The 8,872-nt window shown below is 40.9% G+C and overlaps 1 pseudogene; it reads right to left on the minus strand.

Annotated features, from left to right (window-relative positions):
• Positions 1-3,697: 3,697 nt before the first annotated feature.
• LOC125898645 (olfactory receptor 24-like) lies at positions 3,698-4,659 on the minus strand (annotated as a pseudogene).
• Between the last annotated feature and the right edge of the window lie 4,213 nt (positions 4,660-8,872).

An 8,872-nucleotide genomic window follows, 5' to 3' on the forward strand; every position in this document is an offset into this window, starting at 1 on the left:
AAGAGGGTCCTATGATCAACAGTATCAAAGGCAGCCGTCAAATCTAAGGTCACCAGGATAGCAGCACATCCTGAGTCCACAGTTAAGACAAGATCATTAAACACTCTTAAAAGAGCAGTTTCAGTACTGTGACCAGACCTAAAACTAGATTGAAACTTCTCATAGATATCATTTTGTACTAAAAATAATTGCAACTGTACAGCAATTACTTTCTCTAACACTTTGGACAGGAAGGGTAATTTGGAGATGGGCCTGAAGTTGGAGAGAACAGACGGGTCCAGGCTGGGCTTTTTAATGAGTGGCTGCACTATAGCATGTTTAAAAGGGGCAGGAAAACACCCTGAACTAAAACAGTTATGAATCAGAACAAGAATAAAAGATCCAACTGAATCAAAAACCTCTTTAAAAAGGTGCGAGGGAATACTGTCTGAGGGGCAGTTTGTGGGTGGTTCATGGGTCCCATGAACTATATCTGACAGAGAGGACAGTGATATAGGCTCAAACTGGTCAAAAACAGCTGGGCACATGGGAGGGTCAGAGGGATCAGGCTCAGCAAGACAAGGTACAGAATGAAGAGCAGAGATTTTCTCAACAAAAAAGTTGAGGAAATCATTACAGAGAGCAGGAGTTGGAACAATGGGAGCAGTATCGCGTGGGTTAACAAAAGAATCTAAAACATTAAACAGAACCTTTGGTTTATCAATGTTGTTTGAGACAAGGTGCGAAATGTAAGCGGTTTTAGCAGCTTTCACCGCTTTCTGATACTCCAATAAGCACTCCCGTAGAATCCCAACGGAGACATGCAACTTGTCCTTCTTCCACCTTCTCTCAGCACGCCTGCAAGAGTGTCCGAGAGCACGTATAGAGTCATTTATCCATGGTTCAGAAATTGCCTTAGGGCGTTTGATGCTTAAGGGAGCGATGGCGTCCAAGATTCTAGTGCATGTGGAGTTAAAAAGAGCAACAAGCTCTTCAGCACTAAGGACACCATACCCCTCCACAGTAGAATGCATATAACCATTAAAAGCTGTAGAAAATTGCAACGTAGTGCTGGAATTTGTAGCACAAAAACAGCGTGCAGGTGGACGAGCAGCGACAACACTATTACAAATTTCACTGATACAGATAGACAAACCATGAGACAGCACTAGGTCAAGTGTATGCCCCTTGTCATGCGTCGGGCCAGAGACCCACTGTGTGAGATTAAAGGAGTCGATCAGTGACAAGAAGTCTTTGACCAGAGAACTGGTTTCGCAGCACACATGAACGTTCAGGTCACCGGAAATTAAGAAGTGATCAAAATCCACCATAATTCCAGACAGAAAGTTTTCAAAATCCTGAATAAAATTTTTATTGTATTTGGGTGGACGATATATCACCGCACACAGCAAGGGAGGAGAGGAATTCATTTCAGAGGAAGATGTGGATTTTCTCTGTGTGACTGACATGTGGCTGACTGTTGGTGAGTCCAGTGCTTTTACAGAACTTTTACCCGATGATTGCTGCTTTTTTAACTCCCCGCTGACGTCGGGTCGAGGACGAGGAATAGTGACTATTTGTCACTATAAATGTAAGCAGCTAGGTAAGATGACGTGTGCCGTCTGAGTGTCGTAAATCGTTTCGTCCTGGAAGTGACCTGGGGCGGACCCGGAGACAGTCTCCTAAAGGTATGGATATACACTATATAGGTAACCTTCACACGATGGTCTCATTTGCTGTTGTAGGTCACGCACAGACATCAGCAGAAATGAGAGACTTTTGCATATCCAGTTAAAAGTTCCTTGTAGCAGCTTTAAGCATTTATTGTATGTCAGAGCAGTTCTTTGAGTCTTTATAACTGGCTAAAGTTATGATAGTTATAATGTGCTATGTAACCCAGTACTTCAGATTCTTCTTTCAAACACTGTCGTCACTTTGGCATGGAAGTATAATGTTGTGTTCCCACCAATGAAAATTCATCACGCTACTCGCTCGAGTTTGGACGCTGGGCCATTTCTGTAAAATTTGCGTTATCGCATCAGACGTGCCAGTGTGAGCTAGCCAATTTTCACTAGGTAACAACAACATTACTTCAGCCATTTCTTTCTCTCATCGACCATGGCTGAGATCACCACGATCGCTGCACTGTACCTGCTCTGGAGGTCATGATATTTACAGAACTTACCAGGTAATCCAGCCTCCTCGCTCACCTTTACCCAGGCCTGCTCCTTCCTGTTTCTGTCCCTGTACAACACCATTGTGGTGTCGTACAGCTCGGGGTGTCCGCACACCGCGACGATCAACTTGTCCTCCATTATAGATTTGACCGGCACCAGGCAGGGAGCGAGAACGTCAGGACGTCAGTGACGTCGGTGACGTCGGTGATGTTGGGACAATCTCAATGTTGATAAGCTATCGCGCCACGGTGTCAGGCGAATTTGCCTCAAAAGTTCAATATTTTCAACTCGCGCGATGACGCGATGCGGGTGAATTTTGTGGACGTGAATTTCGCGTCCTTCCGGCCCGGCGCGAATTTGTGTCAATTCGCGTCTTTGCATTAACTAATCTAGTCACACAAATTTGCGAATTCACGTTTGGTGGGTACACAACACAAAGCATTATGAATGCTGAATTTATAATGCATTATGTAACCACTTATAATACTTTATAAACCTTGTTATAAGTTGTCATACATGATTATTAACATTTGTAACAACGTCATAAGGCCTTACAAAGCCTTATGAATGTGCTCATAATGCATTATAGACCTGACCTTTAAGTAAAGTGTTACCTAAACTTCTTACTGTTTAAACCTCAGCCGAATTAATCTCACCTGCATCTATTAGCAGGATGTGCAGACTCCCATTTGGTGAGAAATGGATGTGAGATTGGGGCCCCTGTGTACTGCCAGCTTTCCTCCAAGAGTCCCTATACTGAAATAACAAGTTAAGTTTCACCAGTCTACACAGTAACACATTATTTGATTTTCTGTATATTGCACAATGAGGTGATTAACAAATGATCAGAGCTGATTGTCGTGTCACAACAGTAGACTCACATGGTGATACACCTGTTTCATATAAATCTTTGTCTCCCAAATTCAACCATGACTAATACAAATAAAACACTGACTGGGAGCTAGCTTGGCTGAACTTAGTTCGATAAATACATTTCTGATGAGAAACAAGCAGCACACTGACTTAAAAACTCTGCCAGCACCTCCAGTAAACACAATGATGAGACCCTCTGTTTAATCAGACAATTTATTAGTGATGTAACTGTGAAATACAATATAATGAAGTGTTTCAAATTGGATTGTGTCAGGTAACACATGCAGAAAGAGCCAGAACAACCAACTATACAAATATCATGCATTTACATTCCAATGTAAACAAGTACATTTATGTCTACATAAGTCAGCAGCATTTTATTGACTTGCTGAATTGGGTGGGTGTTTACGCAATGGCAGAATATCAAAGAAAGATAAATATTAAGAAAAACATATTGAACAATAGGGAATAAATAATATGATACTGCAAATGTGTGGAAACAGCGGACAAAACAGTCACTTCTGTCTCTGCTCCACAGTGAGGGATAAGTGAAATAGGCCATGTCACAACAGACACACACACACACACACAGACACAGACACAGACAGGCTGTTTCCTGAGAATGTGAAAACCCTCCACAGATTGCTTTACGGTGGAAAGAAAAGTTGTCAAGAACTTTTTCTCATTTTGTGGACCAGCGCCAGGGCTCTGTTTTTGATCTCTTTAGTTTTCAGAGAATATACAATAGGATTGATGCAGGGTGGGAGACAAGAGGCCAGCGACAGGCTCAGCACACGCTGGTCTGGGTCAATTGCTCGCACATAAAGCCCTAAGAAGAAAATGGTGATTATAGGAATGTAAAATACAGCAACAAGGATTAGGTGCTCAATGCAAGTGGTGAGAGCTTTGATCCGACTGCTTACTGATTTCATCCTGAACACAGTGACCAGGATGCTGACATAAGACAGAATAACAAAACTAAAGGGGGCCATCAGATTAAACATACTAGAATGTGCACCTACTGCCCACTGCATTGTGTTATCATTACAGGCGAGTCTAAACACAGGTGCATAGTCACAGAAATAGCTGAACACTCTGACAGAATTGCAAAAAGACAGTCGGGTCATGATGGCCGTGCAGTATGCTAATAGTGCCACACAGTAAACCCAAGTCAGGCCTATAATACAAGACATGATCTGCGAGGTGTTGAGTAAGTTCTGACGCAGAGGGAAACATATTGCAATCAATCTGTCATAGGCAAGTATAGCGAGTGCATATGACTCCAGTGTCCCAAATGTGTAGTAGACAAACATTTGTAACAGACACAGATTGTATGGAACAAAGTTGTCCTTGAAGAGGAATGTCTTAATCACGCTGGGAATCGTGCTTGTGTTTAGGCCGATATCAATTACTGCAAGGTTGACAACAGCCAGAAATTTTGGAGTGTGTAAGCAGTGATCACAGGCAATTATATAGATCAATAAAGTATTGAACACTAATGTAACCGCATAGACAAATGCTAGAAAGATTATGTAGTAACTGAGGTAGGAAATGTCTCAAATGCAATGATATAGAAGCCTGGAGGACGAATGATGACAGAGTCATTTGAAACAGTCCTGAGAGAAGACATAGTCAAACACAACAGGCTGTGTGCTCGAGGGCGATGTCCGGTCCACAGTGTTTAAAAGTCCTCTGATCTGAAAGAGAAAAAATACATCCTCTTACTTTCCTCTTCAGTCACATAATTCAAACAGACATATATACACTTGTGCATTTGGCATTGAAACCATATTTGTTTACCCTGATTGATGAATATAACACGGGACAGAATACAGTGTGCTGTTGGCTCACCTGTTCTGCTGATGATCGTTTTACACAATGTGACTCCACATGATGCTGACTCAGATGGTAGTCACTGAATGTCAGCATGTCTGACCTGTGCACAGTGGAAATTATACCCTCTTCATTGATCTCCAGAGATAACATACAGTCTTCTAATTAAGAATAATATGGATCAACAACACAGTAATCATCAGTGCCCTTTTACTGAAATTAATCTGTGGAGAGTAGTGTTTTGTGTTAAAGGAGCAGGCAAAAAAAAAATTAGTCTTTATCTAATGAGCAGGAAAACATGCAGGTTATGATTGATAACACTTAAAGCTGGGGTAGGCAGAAATCTGGAAAAGACTAAAACAACACCACCAAAAAGGCAGAATCTGAAAATACACCCTCCTCCTGCACCCCCTTCCCTCTCTGTGCTAAGACCCTCCAACCAGATTATCATATTCACACACTTGTGCAGTGTTTCTGATACACTGATTTATTTAATCCTATTTTATTTGGAGTTGCACTCAGCCCCTCTTGCCCCGCTTTGACCACAAATGAGACAAGAATTCAGTTTAATGTTAAATAGTAAAGTTTTAGTGAAAATGAATGTGCTTGGGAAGTACTGAGCATACGACTGGATCAATGAGACTTGGATTATACCACACGAGTTGTGTGACAATTCTGGACGTTTTAATATAGATTTGCTGATATTAAACGTTGTCCTCAATTAACCAATAAATCAATGTTTGCCATTTCCCATGGAGGCATGAGAGAAAAACAATGTTTTCTTCATAAATTCAAAGTATCATGGTCATTTTGTGGGTGGTGAAGTATTCCTTTAAGCCAGAACATGATGTGTTTTTTGTGCATAAACCTAACCACACATTAACCACAGCACTGTCACAACATTAAGTTGAAACACAAAGTTTCGACGTATCTGCTATATGTGATATGTACAGATGTAAATAGATTTACAGAAGCGCACCAGATCAACATTTATTCTGGCGATCGGGTTGCAAACACACTGCGGCCTACCCACTAGCCATTACACACCAACATTATCACACCAAATTTCTGTTTAGATATTTGATTTAATGTTAAGAAGGACTCAGGGCCTTGGTGTCTATAGCATGGGAAAAAAAATCTTGTATGACTCAAAGTTTGTGAAAAACTAAAGAAGTCTAAAGCATCATCCTCTCTGAGGACACAGTTATCATCTCACAGTGCATAATGACTCCAGACAGAAGGACAGAAGGAGTCTTTCTAATGAACCTAGTTTGAGATTTCATCATCTGAGAATGCAGGTTAATGACCCTGCTTGTAACAAATAAACTTCTTACTGTTTAAATCTTAGCCTAATTAATCTCAGCTGCATCTATTAGCAGGACGTGCAGACTCCCATTTGGTGAGAAATGGATGTGAGATTGGGGCCCCTGTGTACTGCCAGCTTTCCCCCAAGAGCCCCTATACTGAAATAACAAGTTAAGTTTCACCAGTCTACACAGTAACACATTATTTGATTTTCTAGAGGCTCCATTAAATGTTTGAAGACTATTGATTTCACAATGAGGTGATTAACAAATGATCAAAGCTGATTATGTCACAACAGTAGACTCACATGGTGATACACCTGTTTCATATAAATCTTTGTCTCCCATATTCAACCATGACTAATAACAATACAACACCAATTGACTGACTATACACTGTTTAATAATGTGGGACTCAGAGACACATTCATGAATCATTAAAAAAAAGTGCACCCTTTGTATAAACTCTGAGTGTATGAAATGATTTCATAACAAAGTGTTACACTGACAATGAATAGAATTTCCTGAGGGGACTTTTATCACCAAACAGGACACGGTGACCCCGGACAAAAGGATTCTCTCCTGCCTCTCTTGGACTCCTGGGAACTCTACTAATGAGCCCTATTTGTGATGTCATTACCAAAGGATGCTGGTTAATGACCCTGCCTGTAACAAACAAACCTTTTACTGTTAAGCCTAATTAATCTCATCTGCATCCATTAGAAAGGTTTTGCACTCTCGCAATTAAAACTGGAGTGTAATGGGAGCCGGTGTACACTGATATTAATGAGTCATTAGTGTTCTTGAGAAGCTCAAGTATAAACCCTCTAATTGTCTAATAGTCACCTTTTCTCAGAAGGGCCCCTGCACACCACGGACGCTCTTTCTGAAGTCGCCTCTCTAAGTGTGATAAAGCTGCCATTAAACCTGAGATTGTCTTTGGTTATTTGCTGTGTTGGCATATGATGCAAACAATGTACTGCATCATAGGGAATGTTATTCACTGGAGAATGGGCAGAAAGCTCAAAGACATCTCGGAGTCAGTTTTGTGCAGCAGCAGGAAATTCAAAATGCTTTAGAAATGTTGCTATAAAAGAGCAATATGGAATAAGAATGGGCACCAGTGCTGAGGTACCAACTATTCAGTGTGACTTGAAGGAGCCACCCCAGATGTTTGTTTAGTTTAATTAACTTTGGTCATTTTCCAACTTATCAAATTCAAATATGGTAGACAGACAATACATCATCATTAAGTTCATGCTGTTTTGGCATACAAAAACAAAAAAAAATAAAGAAAACAAAACAAATCAGGACAGGAAAGGTGTCGGCTGAAGCCTTAGCTTATTACACCCAGCCTTTCAACATTCATCGCTGTTATCAGCTCCCTTTAAGTTATACAGAGCAATGACAAACTGTCAGAAACTAAGTACATTATATAGGGGGAGTTGCTACGTTTGTGAGGGCTAATAATTATGAATGGACCTTTTTTTCTCTGCCGACACAGAGAACCGTTTTGACACCAGTGCTCTCTTTTCTCCCAATTAGAATTTGTCTACCGCATTGTGTGGTGCTCATCAGCATAGTTTTGGTGTAGGGTAACATGAGTCAGTGGCCGTTGTGACTGGATGAATAATCGTAGAAACTAGAGCTGCAACGATTAGTCGATTAGATGATTAAAAGGAAAGTAACTGGCACCATTTGGATAGTCAAATAATCATTTAAGTTTTTTTTTTTTCAGCAAAAGGCCAAACATTTTCTGCTTTTATGCTTCTTAAATACAATGAGTTGATGCCTTTCTTTGTCAAACATGATAATAAACTTGGGACTGTTGGTCGAATAAAACAAACCATTTGAAGAAGTCACTTTGGGTTCTAGGAAATTACACAGGGCATGTTTCACTTTTTTCACAAAATGATTAATCAGTTAATTGAGGAAATAATGTGCAGATTAATTGATAAAGTATCGCATCGTTATGCACGGTGGTGCAGTGGTTAGCATTGTCGCCTCACAGCAAGAGGGTTCCTATTTCAAACCCGGGGTGGGGGAGCCCCTCTATGACCCTGTGGGTTTTCTGTGGGTACTCCGGCATCCTCCCACAATCCAAAGACATGCAGGTTAGGTTAACAGGTGACTCTAAATTGGCAGTAGATGTGAATGTGCGGGTGAGTGGTAGTCTGCCGACCTGTTGTACCCTGCCTCTCGCCCAATGTCAGCTGGGATAGGCTCCAGCACACCTGTGACCCCAAACAGGATAAGCGGTTAAGGAAAATGAATGAATGAAAAATGAAAGAATCTAATCGTTAGTTGCAGCCTCAGTGGAAACATAGAAAAAAACAAAGCAACTGTATTTTATGTAGATCAGATACAACTGGCTGATACCAGACCTGGTCAATAAGGTGTTTACAACTAAAACCTTAAAGCTATGTCTCCATACTTGTGAGTCCAACAGTGTCGTAAAGTCTCAAAAACTTTTGTCCAAGTTTATCACAAGGGCCCAATAATCAATGCGCTGACAAACCATCGTGAAAAGTGGGATGAGTGTCAAAGCATTAAGGAGACTTTGCAAATAGGAAATGTAAGTGATAAGATCCGGCCAAGTTCAGCATGATCCATGGAAACACAGCAGATAAGAGCCGTCGGTTGTATTGTGCAGTGCAGCATACAAACTGCAAAGATTTACTATCAGAAGCAAAGTCAGAAAAACAC

This window comes from Epinephelus fuscoguttatus, linkage group LG12 (genome assembly GCF_011397635.1).
Source record: "Epinephelus fuscoguttatus linkage group LG12, E.fuscoguttatus.final_Chr_v1".
Lineage (NCBI taxonomy): Eukaryota > Metazoa > Chordata > Actinopteri > Perciformes > Serranidae > Epinephelus > Epinephelus fuscoguttatus.